This window comes from Coturnix japonica, chromosome 6, assembly GCF_001577835.2.
Source record: "Coturnix japonica isolate 7356 chromosome 6, Coturnix japonica 2.1, whole genome shotgun sequence".
Taxonomy (NCBI): domain Eukaryota; kingdom Metazoa; phylum Chordata; class Aves; order Galliformes; family Phasianidae; genus Coturnix; species Coturnix japonica.
The window spans coordinates 26,509,999-26,523,969 of NC_029521.1; positions in this window are offsets into that span (position 1 = coordinate 26,509,999).

Consider the following 13,971-nt stretch of genomic DNA (forward strand, 5'->3'; position numbering starts at 1 on the left):
ACGGTAGGGTTAAAGTAATAGAGGCCTGTTAGTTTTGAGATACTGTTGATACTGACACAAGGAAAGCACTAGGACGCTTCCTGAGAAAGCACAGGGTGGAATAAAACAAGCTTTCTGAAGGGCTCAGAAAGGCAGACTCTCCCTGCCTCCTTTTCTATCTGCTAAGCAAACACCCAGGGGCTGAGGGAGCCTGGATTTTCCCTCCCCTGCTTTTCATCCCAGTGCCTGTCCATCCCCTTGCAGCTGGAACACAGCCTGCCCAGCACAGGGGACAGGGGCAGGAAGAGCAGCTATCAGCAAAGAGGAGTGAGAGGAAATAGTGTCCAGACACTCAGCACGTGCTGTATCCATAACCAGGAGTTGTAGTTCTGGAGTGCTTTTGCATTCCCCATATCATCCCATACAACAGAGAGAGAATGAATTTCTAGCTAAACCCTATTTCTAGCTAAACCCTGCTTCAGTCCATTTTTCAGCAGCAATTAGAAGTCTGTTGATGTTAGGATCTCTTTACAGATCTCGGACCTTTTCAATTAATTTTAATCAGGTTCATTAGCACTTTTTTAATGTGTAAGAAATGGGCAAATACATAACTGAAGAGGCACTTACCTTTTAATGAAGGTAACAAATATGCAATTAAAAAACCTCTGTCTTTCAGCAACTTTGCATTAAATTAACTTGTTTTGTCATGACTGAGCACGCAGAATGTCACTTGCTGTGGAGTTTTGACATAAAATTCTTTATCACTGGCAGAATTAGCAAGTAACATTAAGAACTAGGAGACGACAATTAGATCGCAAATTAGGTGGGATATACAATGTGTTAATTACAGAGGGACCCAACTTCATGCAATTAAAATTTTAAATCAAGATAAGAATAATGTCTTATTAGGCATCTGAGCATTTAATGAAGTTGCAAATGATTACAGAAATGTATAAATTAATTCTAAGTTTCCTTGACTATTCTTAGATATTTTGGTGCCTTGGGACTTATAATGGGTTACAGCTGCTTACAAGCAGAATAATAACAAATCTCTGAAATAAATAAGGAGCTTTGGGTTTTACCAGCTGTATGTATACCTGAAGAAATATTTAATAACTGCCCTGCTATATATCATGCATCTACATACTTCTTCACCACAATCTTCCTTTCAAAGCTGCATTTGACTTATCCCATATCCAAAGGTTTCTTGCCTATGTATTGATAAACTCTGTGTGTGACAAGCTGCTGGAAGTTCACTCTTCACTTCAGGCTCAAGCAAAGTCTCCTTAAAATGAATGGGCACTTCCCCAAGCAGGCCACATTCTGCCCTTGCCACGTTCATGTAAACACAGAGCAAAAGCAAACAGCAGCTGGCTGCTGGCAGCAGTGGGACTTGGATCACATCCATAATGCTGATTGAGACCTGACCCAGAGGCTGCAGGTGGAAGCTGGAAAACTCCTGAAGTTAGACTGGCAAGTCATTGCTTCCCTGTGAACAGCCAGGCCTGTATTGCCCCGAGAAACTGAACAGTAAAACAACAGGTCCTGAAGAGAGATCATTTTTCACCACATGTTTCTGGGTCATGGTGTCAACTAAGTCAACTATGATTGCCCTCTATCTTCTGAGAATAGAGATGTCTACCTGGGCAGATTTCAGATGCCATCAGGTAGAGAACACATCTGCGGAAGGTCAGAGAGAATGGGAGAAGAGGGGCTCATGCAGGGCTGAACTGGGGCTATTCCTCCTATCTTCAAACTGACAGGCCTCATGCAGACAAGCAGCCTCTATCCTGACTGCACCACTGAAGAGGTTGTGGTCATTTCTTGCCTTTTATGACTAATTTTTTGAGGGCCTCATGGGCCCATGACCCATGCTCCAATGCAGACTGCGCGCTCCTTGTCAGACCCACACTGAAAGCAATGCAGCATGCAGCACTGATTCCACATGCAGCCCACAAACAGGGCTGTGTGTAAACCATCATATTTATTTCACTATCCTTCCCCCACTCACCAGGCAAATTATCACATGCGTATTCAGTTTCAATAAGATAAAGAAAAAATTGCCTAATAAAATATTTACTCAGCCTTTGTCCCTGTAAGTGTAAACTCATGTAATTACAGAGTACTCCAGAACCTGTGGCTATAAATCGCTAGAAATAAAAACCTCAGCACGTTGATAGAGTAAGGCTCCCACTTACTGTGAAAATGGGAAGCTAGTCCATGCCAAGCTGTTAGATTAACTTAATATGCTCCTACTCACGCTTCTTCTCTCTCATCAGTCTTTAGGGAAGGATGCTTATCTCTTCTCACTGCCTTATGACAGCTGTCATTGTCCTGCTGTCATAGGCTGGAAAAGTGATGATTCCACCTTTCTCACTGAAATCATTGTCTCTCAGCCAGCAGTGGCTCTTGTCACTGGCTGCCACAGGGGCAGCGGCCAGCGGTGCCTGGGACATGTCATTACCAGAATTAGGCACAGAGAGAAGATAAAGGGACATCAGGTGCTGAGAGAGGCACAAACTGGGCAGCACAAGTGACGGGTGGTGGGAGCTTCAGAAATGTGAGCGAGGTCACACTTCAGGTAACCAGGAGTTGTGTTTAATAAAGCGATGGATGCACTCAGTAAATTCAAAGCATGCCAGTAACAAGGCAGCTTTGATTTTAACAGCTCCAAGTAAGTAGCTGATGGATATTAAAGCTCTCTAACCTGATCTTCCTCGAGCAGCTTCCCTCAGGAAATACTGTCAGCAGAAATGTGGTGTGACAAAGTTGCTGTTTCCAGGAAAACATTCGTGAGACTTCAGGGCAGAACCTCGACAGGGAGTGGGAAACCTCTGCCGGAGGAGGCAGCTGCCAGAAGACAAACTGGTAGTGATAATCTGCTCGGTAGATGGGCAAATGAGAAGAGAGGCTATTATTTCTCCCTTTAACTAATGTTTACATTGGGACTTTAGCGTGGAGGGATCAGCAGAGAAAGAAGCACAAAGAATAACAGTATCTTTTGTACCTGTCACTTTAATATATGCCTGCTCCCACTTTGGCGCAGCACCAGAGTTTTTGAAACAGTAGCTTAGAGCAGTAGGGAGTATATTTTGAAGGAACTTTTAATTAAGTCTGCCCTTGGGCTCTGGAGCAAAGAAAGGTAGAGGCTCTGGTGGTTGTTTTTAAAGGGTTCCTCTATAAAGGTATTTTTTTTTCCCAGGCTATCAAGAAAAAAAAAGCAGGTAACCTCCATCTCAGCAGGTAACCTGACCCATCCACTCCTGAAAAAGCACAGCTCCATAGGCTTTTTACTTCCCAAACAAATTACTTGAAAAAAAACACTGCTTGGACACAAACCAGGTATCAACATTGCTGTTCAGCTCCATCACTCCAAGCCTCAGCAGCAGGCAAATAGACAATAGGAGAAAGCAGCAAACAAGGAAGGAAAACGTCCTTTGCTACCTGCCCTGAAGAAAGCCAAGGCAACTCAGAGAAAGTAGCAGAACTCAGCCAGTGGACATGACCTTAGGCTCCCATTTGAAAACCTTAGAGCACCCTAAAACACAGGCTTTCGTTAGCCAGTACTTTTTCCCTTTAAAAATATATCATTGAAAACATCCTCCCAGCAAGATCTAGCTTCTCCACAAGAGAGACCTAAGATAGCTGTGCTAAAATAAGCTTGCTTTCCACGTTTGGCAAATGGTGGCCTTGGAAATCATGACGAGAACTCCATGGGTGGTGTGTGGCCAGGCTGAACTCTAAGCTGTCACACAACTTCACACAGCCTTGCTGTAAAATTGAAAATGGGAACACAGACTTCCTGCTCCCACTGGTTTAGTCCAGCAGTACTTAACATCGCCATGGGGTGCTTTGCTCTGGTTGTCCAAGTTGATTCATATTCTGCTGTATGAAAAAAAGGGAAGGAAATGTGTTTGCTTCAGCTTCAGCGCTCCTTCGTTCTTTCTCTAATCAAGTTCCCTCTAACTTCAGCTACTTCTTAAGTATAACCCCAGTGGGCTCTAACCAGGCTTGCTGCTCACCTTGCTTGCTCCATGCCTTCCCACACTGCCTGGCTCCCTGTCCTTACCAAGGCTCTCTGTGCTATAAGAGGACTTCCCATCACCAGTTACCCATCTAAGTGCATTTTGCTGTCTTATTCCTAGCAGAGGAGAAGAGGAAGGTTGAAAGTGTTGTTTCAGATGATGTGGTATAAGGCAGCTTCCAGGCTGGTGGAAAAAGGTTGCATTCCTAAGAGCAAGTTCAGTCTCACTCTACAAGAGCTGAGCAGATCTGCAGTTTCTCATGGCCTGTTCCACATTGTCTTTGCTGGGAATGGTACACAGGAAGGGGCCAGAGTCCTACCCTGGGCTGTGACAAAGAGGGAAACATGGACTCCTGTAGTCATTGCACAGCTTTTTGCTTTAAAAATTACTGTGGAGGCTAAAATAAGTGACTGGAGTGTTGATTTTCTTCCTGTTTCTGCCCAGCTTTAACAAAACAGCAAATAACCCCTTTGGGGAATTCTATTAAGAAATGAAAACTATTATTATTACTTTTTTTTAAAGCCAAATTGGAAGACACTGGAGCAGCATCAACTCTGTGTGTCCATCAGACCTTAGTCTGTGATTGAGGAACTCTTCTCCCAGCCTGGCTAAAGGCAAGGTCTCTGCTCAGTACCATAGCAGAGCTACCCCAAGGACGGATGTGCTTGGAGCCTGACATCCAGGGATGCTCCTGCATGTATCCCTGATGCAGACTACACTGGCCCTCACCCAACACTCTTTAATATACACAAAACTTGAATGCAGAGATGCTTGGGTGTAATTATACACAACATATAGGACCAATTCCCATATGGGTGCTGTTCAAACACTTTGATCCTTCTCACCCATAAAGCTGTGCTTGGGAGGCCTGATGTGGAGAGCAGGGTTGTGTGGGGGGGTTTACTTTACACTGCCTCCCACCCCTTTCAGCAAAGGCCAGGGCTACGTCTGCATTTTCTCATTTCCCATGCGTGTTTGGGAACAGGCTCTCCCTTCACAGCTGGAAGCAAGCGGGGGAGCAACGCTGGTGTCATCTCCAGCCGGCACTGGGCCTCTGTGAGGTACTTGGGCTGGGCCACAGCCGGGCTGCACCTCCAGCCTGAGCCTTCAAGTGGAGCAGACAGTCTATAGGGAGAAATCCCAGCGCTACTCAAGGCCTGCATCTCACCTGTCCCCTATCCCACAGCCCTTCCCTATGGCTGACAGCTTTGTTTGCATCAGTAATAGCATTGTAGGCACTCTAGGGATAGGGCTGGCAAGCAGCTGCAACACTTCATTTTTTTTTTTTCTTCTCCAATGGTTTCCACCATTCCCTGACTGAAACTGTTTTATGAACTACAAACATTATATCGATGCAGTTACTTCTTTTATATTTCACTCCCAAAAAAGAAAACAAAACAAAACACAACATTCCATTTGCAAAGACAGCTTAGAAACATGGCTGTATCTTACATGGCCTGGTGGGTTCTGGGTTCTGATTGATCTTCCTGTATAAGTTCTGTCTCAGCTGTTGGACTGCAAGCAGCCCTGACCAAACCACTTGCCTGCTATGACTCAGTTTCTTCTTTTCTCTCTCCTTTGCTCACTCTATAAATCCCTCTATGAGAAAACCTCCATAAATCCATCTTCTAACTGTTAGTTTCCGTGTACAGACCAAAGAGGGAAAGATCTGGGCTGGACTAACAGTACGGAAGAAAACCCTGCTAACAGCATAATAAAACCAACCAGCTATTTTTCCAAAAGCAAACTGCATCACTTATCTGATCCCACTTTGTTCACCAGCTAAGCCCAACTGTAAGAGAAGTCAAACCTCTGGCCAGTTCACATCTGGGCTTGCCAAAATGAGAGCTGGGGAGCCCCTGTGCCTCTGCCTGGTGCCCCAGGCTGCACTCACAAATCCCCATGGGTCCAAAGGATGTTTATGCACTTGGGCTCATACCAGTTAAGTCCCCTGGAGCTGTTTTAGCAACAGGAGGGTAGAATAAACACGAGAGACAATAGCACCCTGCCTGCAGTTAGCAGCGTTAACCTCCCTGTGTGGTTAACCACCCTGCTGCACACACCTTACCGTCAGTAAATCCCCATAGCAGAGCAGGTACTTCTAAACTCTTCCCTTGCACACTATGTGGATGATGCCGAGTTTTATTTTAAACGTTTCCCTTATTTCTCAATCTTTTTCCAAACTATTTCAGCCACAAAAATGGCCAACAGACACAGATGGGAAACACACTGCGGCACAAAGAAAAATAATAAGGATTGGGAGGAGTGGTGTTTTTGTGTGTTTTTTCTTTTTCCAAACTACAGAACTGTAATTGGGGCTTGTATTTATTTATTTATTTTTAAGCTCAACTGGGATATGAATTCCTTAATGTTAGTTTGACTTATGGGAAGGGGAGGGCATTAGCATACTTATAAAAATTTACCTTGTTCTGAAACTGTAGACATGCTTCACCTTCTAATTTCATGATTAGTGTCATTTCATCATAGGGGAAAAGCCACTTCTTCTATCCAGCGGCACAAAATGAATACAAATCAAACACATGCTTTCTGGAATTATTCACACAATGTTTTCAAAAATCGACATAGTTCAATAGTTGAGCAATAAATTTTCTTACTAATGAGACACTAAAAAATGTTTTTGATGTTACGCCCAGGGAGAACTAGTTATTGCAGATTTATAGGCAATCTGTGCAAAGACTGTCCTTTGCTTCCAATGAGTTTCTAATTTTGATTTGATGACATCCAGCTGCAGATATTTGGCCATGATATTATATAACTTGTGATATCACATCTCTACAGTACTTACTTCACCCTCAATGACTGGCCCTTCCACAAACACACTGGACTGCAATATCTCTTGCCTTCCCTGCGCAGACCCCTCCACAAAGCATATGTAGTTACAGTAAGTGCATCCTATAACTCTCTGAATTACACAAGGCAACCTTAAATTTTGCTGAAAACATGGACTTTCCAATCAGTTCCTCCTGTACTCTCTTTGTTGCTGGGAGATGTAGGGCAAAAGTAGGTGGAAGTGCATGAAGCAATACTACAGAGGCCTTTCAGGAAGTGTTTTCCCCTTGTTCCAAGCATCTCTTCCAGCAAGGAATCCTATCAGCCTTACCACGTAGAGTCAGGTACCACGCATCAAGAGTTGGAGTTGCTGCAACCCTGCCCTGCACACAGGGAGATCTGAGGGTTGCCATTGGGGCCTGAGCTACTCCTACAGCTTTCATAATAGCATTCATACATGGATTCTCAAACTAGTGGGCTGCATTAAGGAAACCACTTCCATCACCCTTGCAGCAACAAGGAGCGTGAGGTGCAAGGATTGACCAAGGAGTATTTTGCCCTCTTAGCAAAGGCAGAGCAGTGTATTACCACCAGCGGCCCAGCATAGAAGTTGATTCCCATGACTGCACTGATCCCACCAAAGACAAGTACAGAACTTCCCTGGGGACATTTTTAATCTGAAACAAACTGAGCGGTGCCGTATTGATACTGCTGGCAGGCCCCCTTCCATCGGAAATGAGGGAATGTGGTATCTCTCAGAGGGTAATAACAAGGCTCCTTGCCTGGATACAAGAACGATGAGTGCTTCAGAAGTGCTGATGATTAAGGCCCATGTTTAGGACGTTTGGAAAAAGCGGTCTCCAAAATGAAACAGCCATCAGCCAGTTCTCTCTGCCGCTCGCCTGCCTTCCACCCACATGGCCGCCTTGTGGGCAGCCTGCAGACAAGGTCTGTGATTGCGTCTGGCAGCCGGCTCCCACGCCATGTGTGCCTCAACACGCAGGGGCTGCCTGGGTCTCCATGTGCTCGGCCACACCATGCCTTGCAACCCTGCAGTCTGGAGCTTTGGGCCCTCCTCAGCCAACAGCGCAGGCACATCTGCATCCCTTGGTCAGGTTGGTGCTTCATGAGGTTAACACGCAACCATCTCAACTGATGAAGATTTCTTTCCCCCTCTTTTCTTTATAGAGAATTTACAACTCATACTGTAACTGAAAAGCATGGCTTCTGGCATGATGCAGCAAGACAGTGGTATATTGAGCTGAGCGACTGCAAACAAAACTGTGCAGCTATTTTTGGCTAAATAAACATTTCTAGCTTCCAGAAAATGATGAGAAGTCTATGGCCACCCTAATTATGTTAAATTAACTGATAATTCACAAACTTGTAAGTCAGTTCCAAGGTGCTGCTGGAAGCACACCCACAGCAAGCAAAACAAATGCCATTAGTGGGGACTCCTCATAGAACTCAGTAGAGCCATCACCTCTCATTCCTCACGTGCCTTGTGTATGCATAGTTCCATATAAATCATGCCTCTGAACGACATAGAAGTACTACAGAAAGTTAAAAGTTCACAGAAGCACATTCAGAATGACATCTTATTCCCAGCTTTCAGTAAGCACATTATACATTGAAGAGTTGCCATTTATTTTTTCCCCTCATAACCCAGGCTTTTGGTCTCCTCCTCCTCATACGCACCTTCTAGTCACATTTCTATCTCCAAATTCATAGCTAATACAAATTATTTCAATAGCACTTCAGAGGCATACACAGAAAAGGCAGCCAGATGTCTTACTTGGATTTCAGAAAGGCAAAGAAGTGTCAGAATTAAATCTGGATTGCTGTGATGTTGCCAAAAATAGTTTCTGCACTCACTCTGCGTCTGTGAAGATGGATCCCAAGGCCAAACACAGAAATTAGCTTCCATATCAACATTTTACTGTCACTTTCATCGCCACGCCAATAGATTAGTTAAAATAACATCGTTTACTGGCATGGGGTGTTATTGCAAACAGATGTCATTGTTAGGATAAAGACAAGTTCTTCTATTTCATCCAGAAACTTATTCATGGAAATTTTTATTTTTTCCTAATCGAAACTACAAACATTTTTCAGTCTTTGAATATTTCGCCTCCCAAAAACACTTCATGGTGTGTTTCATGGGGTTTTTTTTGTCCCCTTTTCCATTGAAGCAGAAATCAGCCTTTTGCTTGACAAGACAGAATTTGGGTACATATTTCCAGTCAAAGGTTTTCCTCTAGTGAAAGACAAATGTTAATGGCAAAAATATCTATAAACAGCTCCAATTTCCTGTGTATCTTTCATAATTGCACCTAATTGCATACCACTTCCTTCAGCTTTTCTTTGTCTGGAGTCAAGCAACTCTAATCTCACATATATTCTTATTTTTCCGTACTTCTAGTCACCATGCTGCCTCCTCTGGGTTATTCAAATCAAAACTGACATACTATTTATAATGATCACTTTTTGCTGACCTTCTGTATAATTAAGGGAGTATGTACAGATAACGGATGCACATTTGATTTCATTCTCTAAAAGTGAATCTGAAATGCTATAACAAACTGAGACTGGCTACAAGAATACGGCAGCTCAGAAGGGATGGAGTAATAGAGCACCCACAGAACACTGAAATCTTTGTCCCATGGGACAAAATAAAACTCTCAAAAATTCTATTTATTCAATCTACTACAATATATTAAATACTACACCATAATACATTCTATGACTCACTAATAACTGTAAAAAACAACCCCCTCACACACAGAAAGGTGTAGTAGTGACAAATTTGCATTCTTTTTTTCATTCTGCTGCAAAGAAGACAGCAACAAATAAAGTCATGCTTAGCATCTGCTTTCATGTAATACGTTGACTCACTTCTGCTCTCTGGATCTATTTATTTCATGTAGCCTGCCTAATAGGCGCTATATAACTCCTACATGAAACCTAGAGCGTGTTCTTGAGCTCTAGTGATGAGATGGAAATTCTTAGCATTTCACAAAGGCCCTGGACTCTACACCTACTGCTTGAATCAATGGGAAATCTCCTTACACATGGAGATTCAGGCACTAAAATCAAGATCCTTTGGGGAAAAAAAGTGCTCCATTAGAACCCACAGTTAAAATCCAGCAACTCAGTCTTTCGCTTGCTCCTGAGCCATCCTAGAACATGGGAGAATTGTTACTGGCAAAAAAAAGACACATCTATGATATAAAGTAAATGTTAAGATGACAGAAAATCGGAAGCATTTACATGGGCAATTCTAGGGCACACGCTGACTCAGTTGGTGGCAGGAAAATCCTGATCCGAGCCTGGAGAACACAAGAAAGTCACAGAGCAGCAATGGAGGGCCCTGTGGAAGTGAATCCACATCCCCCAGAGCTGGTGGAGGATGCAGGCACCCCAGTACCACAGTGAGCATCAGTTTTCAAATCAGCCAGAGTACAAGGGTGCTTCCTGCTCTAAGTGCCCCAAGACATCAGCTTCCACACAGATGCTAGCCCTCTCTGCAGGATGTTTTTTCAGGATTTTACCACTTGTAATGCTGTAATGTAACATACAGCAATAATAGCAAAGTGACACAATCCTAGACTGCAGCAAATGAGAACAAGCCCAAATGCGGCAGTAGGAAAAAAGCTGCTTACCTTTGGAAGGCTTTGAGTGGACAAGTACATCCAGCAAAATAACTTTGTCTCCATTGCCAACCTTTAAATGAGGTCTGGGAAGGGGTGGATCCTGGCTCCAGCCCTTCCAGTCAATCAGCTGCACTGCATGCACCTGAGCCCCTCTGGGTTGGCCCTGCCTACCCACCAGGTGCTCAATCACTGGTTCAAGCCATGACTTAGCATTTCCACTACACAATAACACTGCAAATGCCCATTATATCTTGAACTGGCTGTTGCAGAACAAGCATTTGCTCGTATCCCAACTTGTGGTTGTGTGCTGCATTGCCTTAATGGGTAAAAATCTTTACATCTTCTATAAATGCCTTCAGGGAAAACTGCTATGTCTCACCACTCAGAGCTGAGAAAAGAGCAAGAATTAGTTACTGATGGAGGAGGAGCCCAGAGAAACTCTAGCCGGAATTTCTCTATTATGCATTTGCCTTGACTGTAATTATGTTTCAGAATAATTTCTGTGTCAATCTTCTGCTTCCAAATATAAATGTCACTTCTCTTACCCAGGTTCAAAACAAACTGTCAGTTTGAAATAGCTTCTAACACGCTAATAATGAAATACCATTTTACCCCCACTGAGAATAAAATGCTAGCACTAATCATACCATTCTAAAGGGCTTATAAATCAATAAACTGAGAGGCAATGAATGAACAAATGCTGATTGAAATCACAAGCACATCAAGTATCTGCAGATAATCGGTGTCACATGTTTAGGAAAAAAAAAAAAGAGAGAGAGAAAGAATTTTCCCTAAACATGCAGATACACACAGTGCCTGGCTAGATTTTATTCTCACAACATGGTTTGATTACCTCACCAAGGTAGATGAAAGCACAATTAAATGCTAGAAAAATTAGAGCAGTAGATCACTTTATGATGTGACATTCATAACCCAGAGTGGTACAACTTCATAATAAACTGTCGCCAGTAGCTAGGATTTTTCCAGTGCCTATTTTCCCTCTTCACTGCTGGGGTGTCACCCTGTATCCTTTGATCACGAGCAGCTCTGGTGCAGGTCCTGGGGCCAACAGCTATACCATCTGGCCAACAGAGTGGCCATGAGCTAATCTCAGTGCCTGACAAGAGCTGTTCCCACCACACAGCTCAGATTCAGTTCCTCATTAACCCAACCACATCCCACCCCACAGCATGGAGATTTTGGAGCAGGAGTCTCCGCATCCCACATCCAATGTGTCCTTCAGTTTCCCATTGCTTCTCTCCCTGCAGTATGTGTGTTGTGGCTCCTGGCCACGTGCAGACTTCTGTGAGCAGCTCCAGGCAGGTGACTACCCTGCTATCTTGTATAACATAATTGCTTGGTATTGGCAGCTATGGCATTGTTGTTGGCTGAATACAAAACACAGCTTAAAAGTTCCTCCCTGGGTGAGTCATGTTCCTCCCCATCCCACAGACACTAAGAGACCTTTGTAAGCACAGTACTGGGAAAATACATTCTCAAACATGCTATTGCCTTTAATCAGTGTTTCACACAACTGCTGTTACAGAACTGCCATCCAACCTGGGGACGTCCAGCAAAGCTCCACTGTATGAAACGCTGGTGAGCATTTCAGTTTCTAAGTTTCCCCTGACACCATGGAAGCAACCCAGCACCTAATCTCAGGCCCAGATACCCTGGCAATGCAAGCCTCTGTATTCAGGTATAAGTCTTTCATGGATAACTTCCTCCTAATATCTAATCTAAACCTCCCCTGTCTCATTTTAAGACCATTCCTCCTTGTCCCATCACTACCCAGCCTCATAAACAGATGTTAAACTGACTGGGATATCAATTGAAAAAGTCATAGTAGGTGTGCAAATTGTGTATGAACAGGCACACTCAGCAGAAGTCCAAAGAACATCACAGACAGGAATGAAGTAACCAGGCTTGGGATACCATTTTTTGGCAGAATGAAGCACTCGCTCTCTCCCTGAGCACAAAAAGTAAAGGGTTGAATAGCATCTGGTTTTGGTGCCATTCCTCCTTTCTGAAGCTTCTACTGACATCTGCTGGAGACAGAGAGTGAATGTTGGACATTTCTTGGGTGCCCGTTTAAATGCAATATCAAAAAAGTGCAGGAGGGATTTAGGCGCTATATACATCACTCCTCTATTTAATCAATTAGACACAACATATGCCTGTGAGAGTAAGAAGTTGTCATAATCAACAAAACTTGCCTGCTTTCACCTCTGAGTTTACAGAATAAACCCAGCTTTGTCTGAAAAACAGACCCAAATTACAGCCACGGATACACAGCCCAAACAAAACCAGATTTGAAAAACAGAGGTGGGATTCAGAACTCAGTTCTGTTCCAAATAAAGAAGGGTCTGGAGTAGTGTAGGGGATAAGGAAGGTCCACCCTGTCATCCCTAGCAAGGTAGAGGAAGAACAGGTGCTGACAGCAGTAGGCAGACTTCCTTTCTCTTGTACAACAGCCCCACACAGAAGCAGAGGTAGCAGCGAGGTCAGCAGGCTCAGCTCTGAGACCTCTCACATGCTGGCTGGCAGATAATGCTAGGGAACACTGCACACATCTGTTGTCACTGCTGAGGTTAGTCAGTGCAGCACTGCTAGAGTCAGCATTACAGACAAACTAATGGCTCAGACAGGTTCCGAACAGCTGCATTCAAAGGACTCTGAGAAAGGACAATTAAACCCACATGAAGGAAGGTGGTTCCATTGAGAACAGCATAGATACATAACGTGCTCTATTCTAACCTACAGAAAGCTGGGGGGGAGGGGGAACCTGCTTGTGCTACAGGTCATAAAGCAGCCAGCTGCATTCTGCAAAGTCTTGGTATAGCTGAGTACATAGTGCAGCACAGAGCACAGGATTGTGTGACCCTATAATCCTAAAATACAGGCATGATCCTAAAGAAGTGCAAACTAGAAAAAGCATCACAACTGAAGTTCGTGATTCAAGTAGATAATTTGTGTTGGTGTAACACTTGTTTTCTGATTGGTGATGATACAAAGCAAACCATTCCTAGACCTGAATCTTTCCTTCAACTTCAGGTTAATAATGTTAATAACAACTCAGAAGAGAGATGCATCTGACCACAGACACCTTTCATGCAGTAATCTCACATTGTCCACATCGTAACACCAGTTTACACTTGGAAGTCTAATATACACTTTCCCACCCCCCACCCCCTCCCCATCTCCACACATCAGGATTTCCTAAAATTAATAAAAGTAAATATTCAGTGGGGAAATCTTCATTTTCTATATACAAAATTGACTTCTATATTTTCTGGTCAACCAGGGACAGGTATGGCAAGGGGGGAAAGTTGCTGCTTGCTTGTTTTTGTTATTTTTTGTTGGTGTTTCTTCCTTTCTCTTCTGGAAGAAGATAAGGAAAAATAGAATCTCTTTTCTGCTTTTCAGATCAATCCTTCCTTACATTACCACCCTGCTCGTGTCAGGTTAACTCCATCGGTTCGTGTAGCCGACGTCCCACCGACTGCAGCCAGAAGGTGGCAGTG